Genomic DNA, 22,553 nt, shown 5'->3' on the forward strand with positions numbered 1-22,553 from the left:
CTCTAGGTTCCCAATAAGGAAACTGGGACAGGAAGGTAAACCACTGGAATAGAATTAAAATGTAAGTTGCGCTGGCTTGCTCTACAGTTCACCTGACACCAAGTTCAATGCTTGTGTCACTACATCGGCTTTGCTGTCTATAAAATATCTCTACCTTAGGAAAGAGATTCCCCCTGCCCCCCCCCACAGATAGCTTCCTATGCTGCATAAGCCAGAGCAGCCTAATATTTGTTCTGTGATAGCAATTATTGAGATAGCATCTCATTAACAACTCTCAGCACACACACTGCGCTTTCAATTTCAGAGTGCCCAATTTTGCCAAGGCACTTTAGTGCTCCCTTTAAGATTCTATGTATAAAAGCTATGCCCGGGAGAGAGCAAGTTTAACACCCACAAGCGATGGTGTAACATGAGGTCACCTGGAGCGGAGATGCTGCCTCTGTTAAAGCAGATGTAGATGACTTCTAACAGCCTTTGATGAATGACTCAGCCTCAACTCCACAGAGCTGAAGCTCATCAAATCCACAGAATTACCTTGTATAACGAACAGGAAATAGGTTCATTTAACCCAGTGGTTCTCAACCTTGGCTGCACATTAGAATCACCTGGGAATCTTTTTAAAATCCTGATTTCTGAGCCTCATCTCCGGAAATTCTGTTTCTTTGTTATGGGGTGGGGCCACAACATTAGTAACAAAGAAACAGAATTTCCAGAGGATGAGACTCAGAAATCAGGATTTTAAAAAGATTCCCAGGTGATTCTAATGTGCAGCCAAGGTTGAGAACCACTGATTTAACCTATCCAAGATATGAAACGTTTTGCTGGCCAGAAAATAAGTTGCTGATAAAGACTTATCTTCTACTTATTTATTGGGATGACTAAAATCTGGGGTATCTTTTGTTATTTCCTCAAGCAAATACATGCAGATAACAACCATGGCCACTGCTCACAGACACTGATATTGAACACTCGCTGTACATCACAAAGTCAGCCTAGAGCTTTATAACTACTGTCTTTCTGACTCATCAGAATAATCTTATTATTTGTTTTCATAACAGAAAACGAAAAGACTAGAGAAGTGAGGTAACTTGCCTTTGGCTACCTTGGCTGGTAAGCCCTTACTTATCTGAATCTGGAACCTACTAACCTAACTGCCTTACTACAGTTTATTTCTCAATGTATTGAAGATCTATTTTATAAGATATAAATGTATCATAATTTAAAACAAGTAAAGAGAAACATCTCTTTTTTCTCCCTTTTGAGTGAGGGTTTTGCTAGTAGTATAATGCCTTAAGGAGGTCCTTTGCACTCTTACACTCAAGCAATTGGGAAATGGGAGGGTGGGGGGTGTTGGGACTAGCATTCACTTTTCTGCTCATTTTTTTTTATTATTATTATTCCTTAAAATCAGAGTAATTTGAAAGTTGATTAACTGGTCTTGCAGACTAAAGCAATATGGTGGCCTGTAATTGGCTTGTATATCTATCAGGCCAGCTGGCCAGTAGGACAACTGAGGTTTTAATATGGTAGAAAAAATAAGGGATTTTATAGGTTAAAGAGGAAGAAGAAAGACACAGATCCAAAGAGAAAGCACAGTTTTGAGAGTGCGTGCTGCTAAATTCAGGAAAAAAGGAGCATAGGACAACTGGGTCCTGCATAGCTGAATTTAACTCCGAGCTGTACAAAATGAAAAGGAAATGCAATCAATGTATACAGATAACAATGGCAGTAGCAGCAAAAGTATCTTTTTGGAAATTTTCCAAATCTGTATTAGTAGGCAGAGCCATATCTTCAGAGGGAATTAGCTATAATCTAGGAGCTACAGTCCCTGAATGGCCCTGAGTCAAACATGCAGAACCACTTTTCAGCCCTGCTGGGCAATAAGTTTTATTCTTTCATAGTACTGTTCTCTGAAGTTATATAAAACTGTCTGCTTGATAATATTCTTGATATCCTAATTTTTAAAAAATTTTCAGTCCACAATAACCACTTTATCCCTTATTCTCAGATAATAATTCTACAGTTATGCTAATTCATATTCTTTTTTTCAGATAAGAAATTGAAGTAGTTTATATTATAATCATTAGAATTTCAAAAATGATTGAGCAAACTGTAGGATAAAATTTCTTAAAATAAATGTAGATAAAATATTATATATTGGCACTCTACCATTACTATTGCGGATTTTTCTCTTAATTACAGCAATAGCTTCCCTTCTCTTTGATTTCGTATGAGGGATTTAAACCTAGCCTTTCCACCTCAGACTCCAGAGTAAGACATACTTAAGAACTGACTAGTTTCCGAATAGAGAAAAGTCCCATGATTGTGGCAAAAGTTACTTCATTTGTCAAAGTTCCACCTGATTATTGTTGCCTTCATTTTATTCCTCTGTGCCCTTACCCAATGCCCCTCCCACTGACTTATCTCTTGCTATAGACATCCTTTTCCCTGTCTTCTCTTTTAGCACTTGTATCAATTAGAGATCAACCAGAAAAGCAGAACCAGTAGGAGATATATATTAAAATATTGATTGTAAGACTCATGTTGATTGTAGGAGCTGGTTAGGAAAGTCCAAAATTTATAGGACAGGCCATGAGTAAGGGCAAGTGGTAATCTGGGACAGGAGCCAAAGCTGCCGTCAACAGGTAGATTCTTCCAATTAAAGAAACTTCAGCTCTTATTGAATCAACCCCTCCCAGATTATCTAGGAGAATATTCCTTTCATCGAGTCAACTGATTTAGGACTTTAGTCACATCTGCAAAATACCTTCATGGCAACATTTAGATTGGTGTTTAATTGAATATCTGGGAACTGTAATCTAACCACGTTAACACATTCAAAGACCAGCACAACTCATTTCAATACTTGTTTTCAATACTTGTTTTCCAAAGAGCTCAAGTTATAATTTGAACTCTTACGTTACCTGACTATTCTCAATTGTTTTTTTTTTCTTTTGAAAACTGCTGTTGTTTTGTAAAAGTGCTAACCTAGCTGCTTAACTCTGACTCACAATATCTATCTAACCTCATATTCCAGTTATATGTTTTTCTCTTAGATTTAGGAACAGAAGCTGGTCATGGAAGCTTCTAATTTTTAGGTTACTTCACTTTCTTTTTCAGTTTTCCAACAATGTAAGTGATCACAACTGTATAACTGATTTCCTCCATAAAATATCTCAGATTTTATTCCTCAGATTGCTGTTTTCCAACAGGACTCAGATGAGGGTGGTATGTAAAGCATAGTATAACACCTAGCTCATTATAGCAATTCAATACATATTAGTTATTTTTTAAAAACTAGATTGCAAAAAATGTATTTTTTGGTGCAAATTTAAGTAATTAGTTTATGGGTGCCATGTGATAGAAAAAAAAAAGGTTACAAATCACTGACTTAGACAATTGGATCAAGGAGAATCAGATTATTTATATATACATAATACACAGAAGGTCTAGAACTCCTGGTATTTCATTTGGTCTCCCCCTTTTTGCTTCAGTGTCTGGGTGAGGTGAAACTCCCAAGGAGAGATCACCACAGTAGGACTGATCCCAATATCTGAGTTATTTATTAAGATATAAATTTTGGCATTAGAGTAACAAAGGGCCCCAGAAAAGAAAAAAAGGAAAAATACCACTATAATAGTGTTTGATATATAAGTATATTTTTATAAGCTATATGGATAGAAGATATGAGTCAGACTTGCAATATATTGTGTAAAATGTTAACAGTTATCTCTGAATGAAAATAATTATGTATGAATTTGTTTTATTTTTCATTCCTTTTTTAGACTTTACTCTTTTATAGATGTATATTAATTTTTTTAAGTTGAACCTAATCTTAGTCTGGTAGTCTCAATGTCACACATTTGTTTTAGTTCCGCAAGTATCGAAGGGGAGATCTTGTTCTAAACCATAAGTTAATTCACCAATATTTATTGTGAATTTACTGTGAGCCCCAAACTCTGCCAAGTGCTCAAGATCAGTCAGGTCTTCATTTTAAAAAAAATTTTTGCTTTAAGAATGAATAAAATTTTTGGACACGTTTCTCTTAAAAATGTACTTCTGCAAGTTAAATTCTGCATGAAATTTAAGGGTGTTAAAAATTCCTGAAATCCAAATAGGAACCACTCTGTGCACCACAGGTTAATATTTGAGGAAGGAAAACAAATGTAAAAACTTATGTCTGTTCTTAAATTTTTATCTAATTATGGAAACCAGTCCTAAAGTCATGAATAGTTAAGCAGCAAAGGAGAAGCAAATGAATGAATGTGTAATTGCATATATGCATACATGCATATGTACAAAATTTTTACAAAAATATATAGTTAATAGCTAAGTGAGAAGAACGCATGTCAAGTGCTGTAGACCAATTACTATCAATATTCCCACAAGAGCTTTGTGAAAATTTACAACTAGTTTATAAAGTATTTGGAGAATTAAATGGTCAAAAATAACCTGAAGATTTTTTTACTATAACAAAAATTATTATAAACTATAATTATTTTAATAGTATAGTACTGGCTCAAAGATAGAATTCTAGACAAATAAAAACAGATTAGAACATCCATCAATGACCATACCTGTATATAAAAATTTAACTTAATTTATGACATAGTTGTCAGTGTAGATCAATGAAAATAAGTGGTTTGAGAACATTGTTTATTCAATGGAGACAAAAAATGTTAAGTTAGCTCTCTACATCATTCAAAGAAGCAATTCCAGATAGAATAAAGATTGAAATGGGAATGGAAACCTCTATAATTATTATAGGATGTTTTATGACATTGGGACAGGGAAGAGCTTATTAAATAAAAAAACAGAAAATGCAAATCATAAAACAAAAGGTTGATAAAATCTGTCATTACATTAAAATGAACATCTGATCATCACAAGATAAAAGATAAAAAAATATAGCTTAAGAACTGAGAAAATTCTCACAACATATATAAACAAAGAATTATCATCCTACCAATCAATTAATGAGAAAAAAAAATCCAATTAAAATGGAATAAAAGCACCAGCAGACATTTCATAGAAGAGGTACATGAATGACCTTTGAATACATGAAAAAAATACTCAAACTCATTAGCAGCCCCAGAAGTACACTTTGATGTCTGCATTACACATCGCTTTACAACACTATGTGTTGGCAAGATGTGGAGCTATGAGAATATTCATCCACTTCTCAGGAAATGAGAATTGTTGAGAACACTCTAGAAGACTTTGTCAGTTTGTAGTATGTTGAACACAATTCCACTCCTAGAAATAAATACCAGAGGAAATTCTGCAACTGCAAAAGAAGGTAACTCACAAAGCAGCAGTGTTAGTAAAAGAAAATAAATATTAACATTTCAAATGCTAATCAATAGTAGAATGGGTTAATAATTGTTCTATATTCAAAGAGAATAGTACTTTTCAGCTGTGAAAGTAAATTCACTACAGCTATGAACTGGACTCATCTCATTCCCAAGACACAATGTTGTGAGAAAAAAAATCAGAGCCACATACAGTATGATTCTATCATTAAAAGATTTAAAAAATAGGTAATACTAATTATTCATTCTTTAGAGTTACTGATATAAGCATAAACAACTATAAAGCAAATCAAGGGGCTGATTAGCACAAAAATACGAAAGATGGTTTCCTCTGGAGGTGAATGAGGCTGGTGTGACTGAGAAGGGACACACATGAAGCTTCCAAATACTAGTCTTGCCAGCTGTTAAATGGGGTAGTGGGTCTACTAGCTATCCCTTTAATAGTCTTTAAATTTGAATATATGTTTTAAAGCTCTCCAAACCTACAGTATATTTAGCAGTAAAGTAATTTAATGAAAAATAAAGGTCATTTTTATTTATTTATCCTTGTAAAATAAAGACTTTGAGGTTTCTAAATTGTTTCAGCACACACTTTTACGTAAAATACTGTTATGATTCCACTCTATACAACTCTCCGGCTTTATTTGACTAATTTGCATGCCAAAATGTCTCAAATTTGCTCAAAAAATCTACATCCACTTACAAAGCTGCATTCTGTGATAATCTAAGAAACTCACAACCTGATAGAGGAAAAATGAAATGAAAGTAATTTTATCGGCATGTAAATTATCCTCAGTTTTGCTTCTCTCACTACATAGTCCAAGAACTGCTGAGTTACTGGATCAGATGCTCTGTCATGTATTTACAGGAAGCACCTCAATTAATTCTCTCGAGTTCATAATGTATCTGTTATCACTTCTATTTTGCAGAAAAAAGAAAAAAAAAACAGTCTCAGGAATGATCAAGTAATTTATGTCTGACTAGCCAGCTAATAAAGGGCTGGAAGAGAAAACTCCTGGTGTTCAGGTTTTGAAGCCAAGGTTGTCCCCATTACATATGGCCACCACAGGAAGATTGGGATTACCAGGGGCCAGAGACATCAAGCACAGCACCTTTGATGGAAGGAGGGCTTAGTAAATAGTTGATGAATAAACAAATGAATGTATTTCCTGAAAATATGGTCCTTACTAAACACTGGTTTTTATTTTGTTTTCAGTCTGTGATCCTTTTTCTACCTCCAGTTATGTGTCTGTACAACCCTGGACCACAAAGTTCATTTAATAATTGGAAATAACTTTCTCATACATGGGACATTTTAGTTAAACATTCTAAATAACCAAACTTACCAGAGTCTAATTTATTAACTCTGTTCCCCCCCCCATTTTTTATGATACTATATTGTGTCTAAGTTACTACCAATGATCAGCTCTGCTATGAAAATTTCATAGGATAAAAGTTTTAAGTTTTAAAAGTGAATCAGGCCTCTGTGTTACAAATTCTGTAATTTCAAAATGCTGCAAAGTTATTGTATAATAATATATTATGACACAGAGGAAACTTACTTTTTTTTACAGTATTATTATTTTTTATTATTTTTAAATTTTTTTTCTTTATTGATTAAGGTATTACATATGTGTCCTCATCCTCCCATTGCTCCTCCCCCCTCCCCCACTCATGCCTTCACCCCCCTGGTGTCTATGTCCATTGGTTAGGCTTATATGCATGCATACAAGTCCTTTGGTTGATCTCTCCCTCTTACCCCCACTCTCTCTACCTTCCCTCTGAGGTTTGATGGTCTGATCAATGCTTCTCTGTCTCTGGATCTGTTTTTGTTCATCAGTTTATATTGTTCATTATATTCCATAAATGAGTGAGATCATGTGGAAACTTACTTTTTTTAAAAAAATATATATTTTATTGATTTTTTACAGAGAGGAAGGGAGAGAGATAGAGAGTTAGAAACATCGATGGGAGAGAAACATCGATCAGCCGCCTCCTGCACATCTCCCACTGGGGATGTGCCCGCAACCCAGGCACATGCCCTTGACCGGAATCGAACCTGGGACCCCTCAGTCCACAGGCCGACGCTCCATCCACTGAGCCAAACTGGTTTCGGCGGAAACTTACTTTTTAACATAAGGTTTTCCCAAACTCAAACTACCTCTTCCTTTCCGTGGAAGTAGCTATGCATGTTAAATAATCACTGTGCTTTGACAGCTTCTTAATTTATAAGCAACATTAATTTGATAAGCAAGCATGTGCGCAATTTCCCAAGACCTCTATCTACGACCTTGGGAATGTTTTGCTTATAGAATCACAAGGTTTTTTATTGTAGAATTAGTAAACTGGAGAAAAACATTTATTTGCATGCCATACATGTAGTATTAAACCTATAAAAATAACATAAAGTACATAGGTTTTGTGTGAAAATAATTTCTAGTGATATGAGGAAATTGGTACTGAGAAGCAGCCTGCTCAAGGACTTGCTGATTGTTCCCATGTGTCATAAAGCAGCTACGGATTCCGTGTGTTCTGTCCTAAATTGTGAAGAAAGATAGACTTTCTGTCTTCTGAATAATTTATACTTAATATTGATGAAATAATAAGTCTGAACAATTTTACAAGTCCTTTCTTCCTTCTTTCCTTCCTTCTTTCCTTCCTTCTTTCTTTCCTTCTTTCTTTCCTTCCTTCCTTCCTTCCTTCCTTCCTTCCTTCCTTCCTTCCTTCCTTCCTTCCTTCCTTCCTTCCTTCCTTCTCTCCCTCCCTCCTACATTATTTTTCTTCTCTCTCTCTTCTTTCATTAACTCTTCTTGCCTTTCTTCATTTACTGTTATTTTTCTCTTTCCTTCCATGCTATTCTAAAAGAGAAAGACAACAAAAGAAGAATTTTAAAAATCCTATTATTAAATAACCTTTGGATTTTGAATAGTAAAGTAATTTTAATAAAATTTTAATCATGGCAGTAAACTGTTGTCCTAATATGCCATAAAACTTACAATTTGTAATAACATACTCTCATACTGTAGAAAATTCTATGTAGCAGAAGCCCTGTAGGATAGGACGTAGAACAGACATCTCTTGCAGGCCCTAGTCTCACCTGGTTGAATAATTTTGGGCAGCTGATTCAGGTTCCTCACACACAAAATGGAGTGTTTGTTAAAGGAAACTCAAATAAGGTTGCTTGTGGTAAAGCAAGTTAAAATAGAAAAACTTCATATCACTGTAAGGCATTATTATTTGAGAGCAAGAGGAGGTTTCTTCTCTACATTTTAATGTTTGGAATCTCAATGGATACATTATTTCCAGGATTTTCTATAATTCCATTTGGCTATTTGGAGAAGAGGAGTAATTTGAAAATAGAAGTCTTTCAAACTGACCTTTTGATTACAAGTTCATAACAAGTTTTGATGTTGAGGGGGTCTAATATGAGCATAACATTTTACCTCAGGCAAACTAGCAGCATGCTTTGCCTTACAGCAGTAATCCTATTCAGTATTCAATTTGTCAGCTATATAGCAATTGGAAATACTTTAAACTGATTTTATATCAAATTCCAATGCATAATTTAGAGTACATAAATATTTATCCCAACTATCAAAGGGACCAAATTCCTAGAATGACAGTAAATATATATGCATGTATTTTAAAGGAGAAAATCTATTCTGATTCCTTTTTTACTGTTTCAATAATCCGTTCTCATCTAACTTGGTTTGTTGGTCTGCCTGTACAGGTGAGTATACATGTTTTCAGAATTTGGCCTGCCCTCTGCAGTCTAGGAGTTACAAAGATAAAAAATCTGCCTATCTCCCTGTCTAGTTTGGCTCAGTGGATAGAGCATCGGCCTGTGGACTTAAGGGTCCTGGGTCCAATTCTGGTCAAGGGCACATGCCCTGGTTGCTGGCTTGATCCCCAGTGGGGGGTGTGCAGGAAGCTGCTGATGGATGGTTTTCTCTCTCATCATTGATGTTTCTATCCTTCCCTTTCTCTTCCACTCTGAAGTCAATAAAAAAATTCTTAAAAAAAAATTTTCCTATCTGCCTTGATTTGGTTTCTTTCTGCTCAGTGGAGAGCAAGTAAAGAATCTGGGCCTCAAGTGCACAGGCTCAAGGACACCAGCACGTTCACTTTGCAAAACCGAAACAGATTGGAAGAAGAAGAAAAAAACAGGTCAGAGAGAAGGCCTCAAAAAGGATTATGGAGACAGTGAAGGCTTTATTAAATATGTCAAAATTCATTAATTATTTGTAGAAGATAGCACAATATTCCATGATTGTGTTTGTATTGATTAACATGTTGAAATCTCATTTTCTCCTCTATCTACTGATGAACATTTGTGGAGACTCTTGAGTTTCAGTTTGTTACTTATTCCTATAAATTAGTTACATACCATATACTTTCCAAACTTTAACTTAACCTATAAAATTATAATAGCAATAACTACAGAATTCTGAGGTTCCCATTATCTATAAACACATATATTGAAGAGGTTTAAATGAATAAATTATTATTATTTAATAATATAATAACATGTAATATAAAACATTTTATAATATATGATATGTTATAAATGTAGAATAACTTGATTTAATGCATAATAATTCATTCATATCCATAAGCTTTATTTATCCTGTTGGGAACCATCAGAAACTGCATGCTAATTTACATGAATGACCATGTAGATTTTAAATTATTTATAACTGCAACAAAGTATATGTAGTTGCTGCTTAATTTATCCATAAAACAAAAACAGTCGCAAAGCCACGACCTTGCCAGAAGCAGAGGAGTCACAAATCAAGATTAGAACATTGCTAAGTCATTTGAAATAGATCATCTGTGGTTATGCCTGGCCTTCCTGCCTTTGTGTGATCAGAGCCCGCTGTATCTCCACGCGCCCATAAAAGAGTTTTCAGTCATGGTGAGGACTATGCCTCCCTCATGGGTTGCTTAATCAGAAATACTTCCTTTGTTTTAGTCAAATTCATCAGTTAAAAGTTATGAGTGGGAACTAAGCTAGATAAAACCGGCAATTAATGACTAATCAGAATACATTCTTATACCCCATATTCATGGCTGTAGAAATTGCCACTAGTCTCCATATCCTGGAGAAAATAGAAAAAGACCGAGAATGCTCTCTGTTAACATTGGTATTAAGAATGAAAAATCATGGTCATAGAAGGACACTTAGTAACTGCAATATTTCATTTGTAGTATTATGAAGTTTTATTTCTATACTAGTGGCCTGGTGCACAAAATTCGTGCTGGGGGCTGGGGGAGGGCATTCCCTCAGCCTAGCCTGCACCTTCTACAATCGGGGACATCCCTCTCACAATCTGGGACTGCTGGCTCCTAACTGCTCATCTGCCTGCCTACCTGATAGCCCCTAACTGCCTCTGCCTGCCTGCCTGATTGCCTCTAACTCCTCTGCCTGCCGGCCTGATCGCCCCTAACCTCTCTGCCTGCCTGCCTGATCACCCCTAACTCCCTCCCTGCCAGCCTGATCTCACTCCCAACTGCCCTCCCCTGCTGGGCTGATCTCACCCCCAACTGCCCTCCCCTGCCAGCCTGATTGCCCCTAACTGCCTCTGCCTCAGCCCCCATCATCATGGCTTTGTCCAGAAGGAACTTGGACATTCAGAAGATGGCCAGTCAACCCGGTCTAATTAGCATATTACCCTTTTATTAGTATAGATAGATTATATAGAATAGGATTGCTTAAATGGGGGGAAAAAGCCTTTTTCAGCAGGAGGAGATGCTCTTGGCAGACAAAAATACATAATCCCTATATCTGGACTGATAGCCAGCCATATGCACTATACTGCCAAACTGGTCATTAAAAAATTGAACCACTTTCTTACAACTTACACCAAACAGCTGTTGCCCTTAAAACCCCTCCTCAGCCCCCACCTTAGGTTTTGCCTTCGCAGTTCACTCAGATTTGGTTCTGATCGGTCGGTTTCTATGCCAGTCAGCATCTCTGGGCCTGATCAGAGAGGCGAGGCTGATCAGCAGCTGCCCCACACTGTTGGTGAGGCCTGGAGAGAGAGAAAGAGAGGCAGGGCTGATCAGCAGCTGCCATGGAGGCTGTGGATCAGACCCTGCTTCTCTCTCTCTGGGCCTCGCCAGCAGCCTGGGGTGGCTGCTGATCAGCCCCGCCTCTCTCTCTCTCTCTCTGAGGTCAGCAGTTCAGCCCACTGCTGTGTGCGCAGCCTGATGTTGGGTCATCCTATTGGTTGTTTTGGATGTTACGGACCCTGGCTCTTGATATAGATATAAATATAGATATAGATATATAGATTAGGTGTGGTTCATAATGCTAATTTCTTTGAATCAATAATATTAAATTTATTCAACAGAGCGTGTTTAATCTGCTTGCCTCAATATTTCCCAGCATGGTCAGAAGAAAGAGCAACCACCTCACAGGAGAGATGGGTGACTCATTCTTATCCTGAAGTAGATCCTTCTTTATCCACTCAAGGTCCCCAGGTGGAAAAGGAAGAGCAATAGTCCTCATCAAAGGTAGCTAGCATTTTACCTGGTTTGCGATCTCCAGCCCTGATAGTGGCCTCAAATTTAAGTAATTCCTTCATTAATGCAGAAGCATTCTCTTGTTCTAGCTCCAGATTCATGCTTGGATTACAATAAGTAAGAGAAGGGAAGGACAGAGGCCTGATCTTCTCTAACAGCAAGTATTTTCCCCAAAAGTCCTAGGAGAAATCTCTATCTATACTTATTCCCTAGCTGATCTCATTAATCCATGGTTCTAAATCTCACCTATAAACTGATGAAATTAAAATTTATAATTCTAGCCTATCAATCATCCCTTAAGTTCCTGAATTGTGTATCTAACTTTCTATATTTCCACTTGGATGCTTCATATCATTCCTGAAAAAGAACTTATGTTCTCCCAAATTTTTCTTTTCAAAGAAACTATGTTTCTTTTCATGCTTAAAAACTGGGAATACTCTTTATTTACCCTTTTTAATCCATTCAAGCCAACTTCTTTCACACTTATCAGACAGATCTTTCTCAAATATCTGATGATATCCAAATTTATTAGATTGGCATGATTTACTTTATTTTATGATTTACTTTCCTTCTATCTTTAACAAATGTACTGTTTTGCACATGACCAATAATCTAGCCATAATAAAGAATATCCATTTCCCAGAAGGTGAGCTTCTCTTTCCATTTGCGAAAACGTATCTGGGAATTATCATCTCTGCACCCATTTCCTGATGGATTCCCATCCCTTTAGGACTCACCTCAAGCCTCACTTCTTCTCCAAATTGACCCTGACTCTCAGGAGCTGCCTCCCTTTGTTGCCATGGCATCTTCTGCCTACACATATTTGAGTCGTTTTCACTTGAACTCTAACAACATGAAACATTGTGGCACTTTGTCGTTCTCCTGTCCTTCTTATTAAACTATGAAGACTTTGAGGTCAAGGATTTTTTTTGTTTCGTTTGTTTGTTTGTTTCGTTGTTGTTTGGCTTGCCTATCTTTAAATCAACAAGAGCCTAGCACAGTCTGTCAAAAGATGGTGCTTAACTAATTTATGAAGCTACCACATAAAAAGCATGGTTTTATCCATTGAAGGTAAGTCATTTAAGAATGATTTAAGATTATCATGTTAAGTGTTCTATTAGGTGTTTGGTAATTCTATTCCTCTATCAACGCCATCATCAATCATCCTGAAGTGCTGACACACAAATCTGCAACCTAAAACATGTTCTTATCCTTTACCGCACTGGAAAAGCTGAAGCAATTTGTATGAAAAGTGCATTTAAAGAGTGAATTATTAAAACTCTGGTATAGTTTCAAGTATGATACCTTTATGTGTGAAGTGCGGTCTGATACTTTTTTTTTCTAATAGGAGGTTTAAAGTTGGAGTTTGTTGTGCTGTTACAAGGGGCATCTCTACCAGTCGAGAGGCGGTTTAATCATCTATAGCTAAAGAAGAAAGCTCCAGGGCGGAAAGAGAGGGAGAAGCTCTGCCTCCAGTTATATAGAGATCACGATCCCTGAGCAGAACTAAAGGTGAGAGATCTAAATCTGGAAGAGGTCCACATGCTAAGAAAAATATTTTAAAATATTAATGAGAGAAAGGCAAAAGCAATCTTGAAAAAGAAACATAAGGCTGGAAGTCAGCAGACCTTGACTCTGCACTTTGCTTATTGGGAGACCTTATGTAAATCCTCCGTTTGTCCTAAAGGCTAGAGACAGATGCCTGCCTTCACTTTCTCCCTCATAATGAGCAAAGAATAAGATGGGAAAATAAATGAGAAAGTAGTTTTAAGAAAGAAGTACCCTCTTTTAACTTAAGCAATTATTATTAACTAGGGGCCCGGTGCACGAAATTCGTGCACTGGGTGTGTGTGTGTGTGTGTGGGGGAGTGTCCCTCAGCCCAGCCTGCCCCCTCTCACATACTGGGAGCCCTCAGGCGTTGACCCCCATCACCCTCCAATCGCAGGATCGTCCCCTTGCCCAGGCCTGACGCCTCTGACAGAGGCGTCCGGCCCAGGCAGCGGGGACCCGCAGCTGCAGCGGCCCGACAATCATGGGCTTTGCTTTAGGCCCAGGCAAGGGACCCCTAGCTCCTGGGACTGCCAGCTTCGACCATGCCCAGCTCCCATCGCTGGCTCCACCCCTACTTCCTGCTATCACTGGCCAGGGCGGAAAAGGCACCTGATTCTCTGATCATGGCTGGGGGGCAGGGCAAAGGCGGCCCCAGGACCGCCTTTGCCCTGCCCCCCAGTTCTTAGCTCCCCCCTGGGTTTCCGATCACTGTCAGTGGCAGGGGGCTTCTTCCTGCTTTCCCTTTCGCTTCCCTGCATTGTGCCTACATATGCAACTTAACCGCCATCTTGTTGGCAGTTAACTGCCAATCTTAGTTGGCAGTTAATTTGCATATAGCCCTGATTAGCCAATGAAAAGGGTAGCTCGTACGCCAATTACCATTTTTCTCTTTTATTAGTGTTGATAGCATTAATGATAGTAATAAGAAAAAGATACAAAAAACCAATACTTAATCAAACAAGATGACTGGTGGTGGTGCTCAGGTTTAGGGACAGTCTGCCAATGGATACTAGTTTTGAAGGGTCAAGTCGCTCCCCATATACCTCAAACTACCTTGCTCACTGTCTTCCCCTGTTTACATTCTGCCATTTCTTCAAACTCAGATAGATTAATTTAAAGAATTTTAGAGCTACTGGGCATTTCAGAAGTCATTAATCTAATTGCTCCTCTATTTCATAGCAAGGGAAGCATATAAAGCCTGGGAAGATTACATAATTTGCTCAACATCACCCTGCCAAGGAGTAGGAGCACCACCAGATTGTACATTTGCCAACTGCCAGTTTGATACCATTCTGCCCGCGTCTACCTCTAGCATGAAGCCTTACCACTCGAGTTCACAGAGCAAAAGATTGCAAGTAAGAATTAAATTACCACCCCCACCCCCAAAAAAGAATTAAATCCCATCTCTCTCATTGACTATTTGACTTAGGCAAATCACTTATTTTCTCTGTGCATTGATTTTTCATCTGTTATACAAGAATAATAATAAGTGGAAAAATAATTAAAGAAATATTTATAGAATGCCTGATGTTGCTTGGTTCTGAAGATACAGATTTGATAGAAACACAGAGCATACTCCTAAAGACCTCACAACTTTCTAGTGCAACACTTACTACATTGCATTCTGCGGTGTTCTGGTCCTGCAGAAGGTTAATAATGTTTGGATGGAAAAGTATGAGAAATAATTGATTTTATGTCATCTGTTTGAGATTTGTCGTGCACATTAGCATATTGAAGGCTTTTAAAAATTCTGCTTTAAATCATTTTAGTATTAACAAAGGTCTGAGTTAAAAATTATGAAAGTACCTTTTGAAGTGTAAAATAGAAGACAGATATAACATTCATTATACTCTTCTAAATTCATATTAATTAGAGTTTGTCCTACTTGTCTTTTTTACTTCACTAATTTTTTTTCCTATCCTTAGTCCATGTCTCCTAAGTAGTTAGCCATTGATGGTCCCTAGAGGTAAGTTCAGATTAAGCTAACATCATTTCCCAGGCACTGAGCTAAGTACATTCTCGATGCTTTCCAGCCCAGCACAGGGTTATCAATGTGAAATATTGGCTGGTGCTGCAGGGATGAAGTTGCCCTGCAGGTTCCTCTGGTTACCCAGGAACCCCAGGCCAGTATTCCTGGTATCCTGGATAAATCAGAGACCTGTCTTCAACACCTCTCAGAATTACCCTGCTTCTCATCAGCTCTTAGGAAAGTTGGTCATTGATAAAATATATAAGATTTTGTTCTGCAAGTCACAGGAAAATAAGAAACTGCTTCAGAATGTTTAGTAAAAACAACTGCTGACATTACCAGCTCCTCCATGTGCCAGGTTCGGTATTACACAGGAGATTACATATACAGATTTATTCCTCTCCATGATCCTATCAAGCAGGTTTTGATGGCTTTGCTCACTTTTAAGCAACTATTTAGATGATCCTGTTTAGGCTGGGGGTGGAGAGGGAGTGGTGGTGGTGGTGGTGAGTTAATGTGGTGAGTTAGGTTTATTGATATTTAAATGTTAATCCTAAATTGCATAAATGTGATAAACCCAACCTGTTCATTATCTGTTTTTATTTATTTCTGGATTTATATAGCTAAAATGTGTTCAGGAAGTTAGGGGCACTTTTTATAAAAAGTGTTTGACTGATATGCTGGCCTTATAAACAAATTGGTAAGTGTTCCCTGGTGTATTTTCTAGAATAGATTGTAAAGAATGTTAGCTTTTCTTCCTTATATATTTGATAAAATTCACAAGAATAACTTATGGACCTAATGTGTTATTTTGATAATTAATGCTTTTAACATAAAACTGATATTCATATTTCCTATTTCAACATCTTGTGTCATATTTTTGAATTGTGTGGTTCAAGGAATTTGCTCATTTCATCTAAGTTATTAAATACATTGGCTTTAGTTTTCTCATAGTATTTCCTTGACTTTTTAGTATCCATAAGATTTGTAGAGATATCCCAGCTTTTATTCTTGATATTTATATTTTATATTTAATTTATATTTTCTTCTCTATTGCCTTTATCAGTAAAGCTAGGGTGTACTGATTTATCAAAGTACCAACTTTTTTACCTTTGTTATTTTCCATTATTACATCTCTTTTCTATCTCATTGATTCTTATTCTTCATTTTATTTTTCATTTTTCTACTTACTTTTCCTTAAAATCCTCTTGCTATTTTTAGCCTCATGCTGGAAAATTATAATATCAAATTTAAACCTTTTTTCTTTGCTAATATAAGCTATTTGTTCTATAAATGCCCCTCTGAGCACTGCTTTAGCTACCTACAACAAATTTTGATATGTTGTATTTTCATTGTTATTCAGTTTGATATATACTCTAATTTCCCTTGTCATTTCTTTATTGATCTCTGGCTCATGTAGAAATGAATTATGTTCCAAACAACTGAAGATTTCCCAGGTATCCCAGATATCTTTTTTATTGAGTATTAATTTAATTTATCTTATGGTCAAGAAAAGTTTCTCTACAAAAATCAATGCTTTCAAATGAATAAGAGATGTTTTATGGCCGAGAGAGAGAGAGAGAGAGAGAGAGAGAGAGAGCGAGAGAGAGAGAGAGAGAGAGAGAGAGAGAGAGAGAATGAGAGAATGTATCTATATTCTATATATATAAATCCTTAATATGCAAATAGATTGAACAGCAAAACAACCAAACGGCAAAACAACTGAACAACCAATTGCTATGACGTGCACTGACCATCACGGGGCATATGCAAAACATTGCGGGTGTCGGCTGCAGTGGGATGGTGGAGCACGTGAGCGGGGGCACCAGTCCAAGGTGCTGCACCAGTCACTGTCATCAGGGTGAGCCTCTGGTGGTTACTGAAAATTCTTTGCTCCCATGCACTGCGGTCCTGCCTGGTACTCATACCTGCTGCCGGTGATGGTCCCACTCACACTCGCTGCCAGCTCTGGAGCCTCCCCGTGCACCCTCTGTCAGTGCTTGGTGCCGGCCCTGATCGCCTCTGAACACTTCTCCACCTCCCCCTGCTTCTGAGGGGCAATCGGGGAAGCAGCCACCATTCGCACCTGCTGACGACACCAAACCCAATTGCTCCACGCCATCAGTGGGTGCGAGCGGGGCTGGCATTGTCAGCGCATGAGAGATGGTGACAAGAGTGGGGCTGCTAACAGATAGGGGACTGGGGCTCATGGCAGGAGGGGCTGGATGGGGGCGCAGAGGATGGGCCGAGACCCTCCCCCGTGCCCATAGTGGCCCACAGTTTCTTTCAAGGTGCACGAATTTGTGCACTTGGCCCCTAGTATGTGAAATAAAAACACATATATATGGTAATATTCCTTGTTCTGAGGTATACTTTATCTAATATTAATATAGCCATCTCTGTTTTAATTACATGATATATATTTCCTATCCATCTCTCTGTCTGTGGCTTTATATTTAAAGAGCACCTCTTGTGATAGCAAATAATTGGGCTATGCAGTTTAATCCAGTTTGACAATCTCTGACTTTAAATTCAAATGTTTAACTGAGTCATATTTAATGTAATTTTTATATTGTTTTCATTCTAAAATCTTGCTAGGTGTACTTTATTGTTTAATAGATTTCCCCCCCCTTTTCCCCTCCTTTTTTCTTTCTGTTCAGTTAAATGAATATTTCTAATTATTCTAATACTCCTAGTGATTTTTTTAATTGCTGTTGTATGTATTCCAACATGTATCTTTGACTTATCAAATCTTCTAGAGTTAAAATATGTACTTCACATTTTAAGAAATCCTCATTTTACAACAATAAAACTTCATCGTATTCCCATTCTTGTTCTATTTTGTCACATATTTTACATCTATAAATATTAGATACTAGAAGCCCAGTGCACAAATTCTTGCATGGGTGGGGTCCCTCAGTGTGGCCTGCGGGGATTGGGCCAAAACCCATAGTCCAACACTGCCTGCCACTCCTGCATGTTGCTCCTGCTCATCCTGGCCCGCTGCTCCTGTGGTGGGCTTGCGCCCAGTCAGTCCTGATCAGGAGAGGCTCGCGCCGCCAGAGTGGCACTTGCCAGCATTGAGCCCGGCATCTGGTGCCCGTCCTGAGAGGAGTGTGGGGGAGGGGCTGGGACGTGATCAGCCCTCTGGGTGGGTGGGTGGTGGGTTGTCCTTGCTGGCCCGAGATCCGGATCCATCCCACTGAAATTCACACTGGTTGTCAGAAGCCACCTGGCAGCTGCTTTTATATCATTTCTTCCTTGCGAAGCATCTAGGGAAGGGAAGCAGCCATGGTGCTTAAGGCTGACTTCCAGGAGGCTGTCAGTGCTGTCAGGATCTGCTGGCAGTGCTGGTGTGGCAGTGCCTGGCCCATTCTCTGGAGATTGGACCTGCAGGACTACTGAGGGAGTGAGTGGCTGCCACCTGGCTGGTGAGCCACTGGGATGAGTCGGTCAGCTAAGCAGCACTCCCTCTGTGGGAGCACACTGACCACCAGGGAACAGCTCCTGCATTGAGCGTCTTCCCCCTGGTGGTCAGTGAGTGTCATAGCGACTGGTTGTTTGGTCATTTAGGCTTTTATATAAATAGATATCTCAAAAGACAATGCTGTTATTTTTATCTCAAAAAATGAAAAAGTAAAAAAATGTATGGTAGTTTATTATATTTACTCAGACATTTACACCTTCTAGTGTTCTTCAATCCTACTTGTTATGGGTGACTTAAGTCTCGTTAAAATTCATAATCCCCAGTATCTCAAAATGTGACATTATTTGGAAATAGGATTGTTGCAAATGTAATTAGTTAAGATGAAGTATTAGCATGGGCCTAATTCCAATATGACTGGTAATGTATAAAAAGGGTATATTTGGACACACACACACACACACACACACACACACACGGAGAATGCCAAGTGAAGATGAAGGCAGAAATTGGGGTGATGCTTCTATAAACTAGGAAACATCATACATTTCCAGCAAACCACCAGGAGCTGGGAGTGAGGCATGAAACAGATTTTTCCTTCACAGCTTTCAAAAGGAACCAAAGAACCAATACCTTGATCTTGTATTTCTAGCCTACAGAACAGTGAGATAATAAGTTCCTGTTTCTCACCCTGGCAGGTTTGCTCAGTGGTTAGAGAGTCGGCCCATGGACCAAAGGGTCTCAGCTTTGATTCCAGTCAAGGGCATGTACCCCAATTGCAGGTTTGATCCTCCACCACAGTCAGGGAGCATTTGGGAGGCAACCAATTGATGTGTCTCTCTCTCTTTGTCACTCTCCCCCTCCTCCCTCCCTTTCACTCTCTCTAAAAATCAATGAGAAAAAGAACCTCAGGTGAGGTTTAAAAATATAAAAAAAATTCCTGTTTCTCAAACTACCTAGTCCAGTGATGGCGAACCTATGACACGCATGTCAGAGGTGACACGCGAACTCATTTTTTTGGCTGATTTTTCTTTGTTAAATGGCATTTAAATATATAAAATAAATATCAAAATTATAAATCTTTGTTTTACTATGTTTGCAAATATCAAAAAATTTCTATATGTGACACGGCACCAGAGTTAAGTTAGGGTTTTTCAAAATGCTGACACGCCGAGCTCAAAAGGTTCGCCATCACTGACCTAGTCTCTGGTAATTTGCTACAGTAGCCCTAGTATATTAATACACTGCTCATAGAGCCAAGTTTCCACCTAATATCATTTCCTTATATCCTGGGAGGGAAAATGTCCTTTAGCACTTCTCATAGTGTTGGTTTGCTGTTTCCGACACTACAAGTTGCATCCCTGAGCTTTTGTTTATCAGAATATGTCTTTATTTGACTCTTATTTTAGGAATATTGTCATTAGATATAGAATTCTTGTGGACGACTTAACAGGGGTAGGGAACCTCAGGCCCCTGGGCCATATAAGGTCCACGAAATCATTTGGTCTGGCCTTGCCAAAGCATTAGGGGTGAGTTAATTAAATGTTTGACCAAATATACCAGGCTAATTTTTAAGTTGATAATTTTGTATGGCCCACAAATGATGTTAAAATATCCAAATGGCTCTTGGCAGAAAAAAGGTTCCCTACCCCTGATTTGTGGAAGGTATGTCTAGACTGTGATGTCTTCTATGAATTAATATGGAGTTTTGTTCTGGCAGATAATTAAGTTGCTGGCAGATATTCTTGATCTCATCGGCCTTAGGTTTTAGGAAGAAAACCTATTTTGGTTTTGTACTTTAGTGCAATGAGATGGCTGTTACTTTAGTGTTTGGTCCTTACTTCTTCCTTTTTGCTAAATGTCTGAGGTGCCCCGCATAGTGAGGTCCATCCTCATGGGTTAGTCCAGAACCCCAGTGCCTCCCAGCACCGCTGGTATCTCATTCAACTCTCAGACCCACAGCTCTGTTCTCTGCTGGCCAGAGGGAAACTTGCCCTGTTATGTGCAGCAAAGTCCTTGTCAATAAAGTGCATGGTGCTGTCTTCTGAATTCCGGGGCTTCTTCCCTCCACAGTTGCCTTTTGCGTGGTTCTCTGCCCTGCCTATACCAAGTGTTTCAACAGCCTCAAGGTCCAGTCTCTGGCTCCTGCTGGCCTTTACTCTGGGTCCACCTCTAGGGCTCATGGCCAGGAGAACCCCGCCAGACAGAAAGCTGGGGTGAGCAGCGTCTGACTTACCTCACGTGTTACCTCCTTTCAAAAATCCAGTCCTGCACTGCCTGCTTGTCACTGCCTGAAATCACCTGCCTTACATATTTTGTTCAGTGTTACAGTTGTTTACAGTAGGATGGCAATTTCAGCCTATTTACTTTAGAGCTTCCTGTCATGGCTGGAGGCAGAAGCTCCATGATCATTTATATTTTACTTACCAAAACCATGGCATTTTAAATTGATTGACAGAGTCAAGAGTAATAGTACACTCCAAGTGTGTTATTCTTGCTTCCAAAATAGCAACTAATTAGAAAATCCAAATGATTTCAAATTTGATTATATTCTGTCATTAACATCGAAGAAAACTCTTGATTTAATTGCAGAACATGTGACAATGATGTTATACTTTATAAAATAGAAGCCTCAAACATAGTTCTATATAAAGCTACAAATTCTGTTTGATAATGACACTAAAAAGCCAGTTTTTTAAAATTTGGCATATCTATCCTGGATTTGTCTTATCTGACAATGTTTCCATAAAAATATCTATGATTGGATACACTCATTCCTCATAAACCCTTCTTTTCTTTTCTCATTTTTATTTTCTTTTCCAAAATCTCTATCAATTTGATATTACCCTTTTTTATACCTACCCTCCTCCCACTTTCCCCCCCCCCCCTTAGTCCACCTAATATTTTTGTTTCTGTTTCTGTTTTTTCCAGAATTGTAGAGTCTGCATCTTTGGAATAATGGTCCCCTCTTTGCCTACAAATCATACTCACTGACAAACACTCTACCATTTACCTTGCTGGCTCAAAGGACCCTGGGTTTGTTCTCTATATTTTCTGGATGTATATCCAGTTCCTTAGAATCAGCTAAAGGCACGTTTTCCCATTGTCCTTAATGCCTCAAACACTCATTTTTCCCTATAGTTATTTCTGATCTCCTTTTGGAAACATTCCTGATATAAATGAACTAATCTCTGAAAGTGGAAGAAAGTCATCTCAGAAAACTGGCCAGAGCTGCGGTTTTAAATTAACCTTCTGACAACTTATTTTACAGATGAATCTTTAAAATAAGGAAGCCCAGATGGAGGAAATAAAGCAATCTTCTGAAATGGGCTTTACCAATAACAATAATAAAGATGACTTTTGTTCTCTATTCCTTTATGTAGCATTCATGCAGGCATTGAAATTGCTGTTGTTAACATAGGGTACCACATTAATTTTCTGAAATGTTTCATTTATAAAGAGGCAGGAAAAGTCCTGCTTCCTGGTAAGTGCTTCCTATTTCCATTGCAGGTGAGCAGAAATTGAATGGAAATACAGTTCATAAAATATGTAAGCTGAAAATAAGTAAGATCCTGACATTCAGTAAAAATGGCAACTCCGATGGAAGAAGAAAATTTTGTTCATACCCAGCATCAAATGCATCTGCAATATTATTGAAGAAGTAATGAGAATTTATCTCCTGAGGTCATATAATATCTGTTACTAAAGGAGTTCTCAAATATTTGTTCAGTAGATACATATACACCCAGGCCTTTAGTGCTGTACACCAAA

This window comes from Myotis daubentonii, chromosome 3 (genome assembly GCF_963259705.1).
Source record: "Myotis daubentonii chromosome 3, mMyoDau2.1, whole genome shotgun sequence".
NCBI lineage: Eukaryota > Metazoa > Chordata > Mammalia > Chiroptera > Vespertilionidae > Myotis > Myotis daubentonii.